Consider the following 861-nt stretch of genomic DNA (forward strand, 5'->3'; position numbering starts at 1 on the left):
TTGTAAGACTTGCCTTGGTCATGGTGTCTGCTCACAGCAGTAAAACCCTAACTAAGACAAACCTCCACAGTGGCTGTACAGTGCGTCCCCCTCCGCCAGCAGTGAATACGTGCTCACCTCACTCTCATCCCCATTAGCATTTGATATCATTTATTATTTGGCCTTAGACATTCTTACCAAGTGATGATAATGTGCATTTCCCAGGTGTCTTGGGATGTTGAACATTTAAAATGGCCCTCCTGCATTTGTATCTCATACTCTGATAAGCATTTATTTTATTCATTTCCTTTCATTTTCTTCCGTCTTGTTTTCTCTTTCCTAAAGGTACAGAGATCATATAAAATGAATACATCAAATTGATAAACTGAGAAGTTAAAACACTTGCATGTAAATTTTTGTTTTTGTTTTTCCTTTTTATTTATTTGCTTTTATATGTCTCACAGCTGACATCTATGGTGGGTGATGTTGAATGTCAAGTTGACGAGATCTGGGATCATTCAGGTGGCAGGGCCCTGCGAGAGATCACTTAGCCTGTGAGTGAATACCTGACTGAGTTAATGGGATGTGGAAGACCTGTCCTGAAGGGAGGCCACTCTGTTCCCGGGTGGATGTCCTACTCTGCGCTGACAGAGGAAAGTAGCTAAGTGTGAGTTACTCTGCTTCCTTAGTGTGGGTGGAAGATGACTAACAACTGTAAGCTCCTGCTGGCACAATTTACCCAGGATCATAAACTATATGCTTGCACTGTGAAGCCAAAGTAGATTCAATAGTCTTTTTGTTTGTTTTGGGTTTGGGTTTGGGTTTGGGTTCCTTCCCTTCCCTTCCCTTCCCTTCCCTTCCCTTCCCTTCCCTTCCCTTCCT

The sequence above is a fragment of the Mus pahari genome, chromosome 17, assembly GCF_900095145.1.
Source record: "Mus pahari chromosome 17, PAHARI_EIJ_v1.1, whole genome shotgun sequence".
NCBI classification, from domain to species: domain Eukaryota; kingdom Metazoa; phylum Chordata; class Mammalia; order Rodentia; family Muridae; genus Mus; species Mus pahari.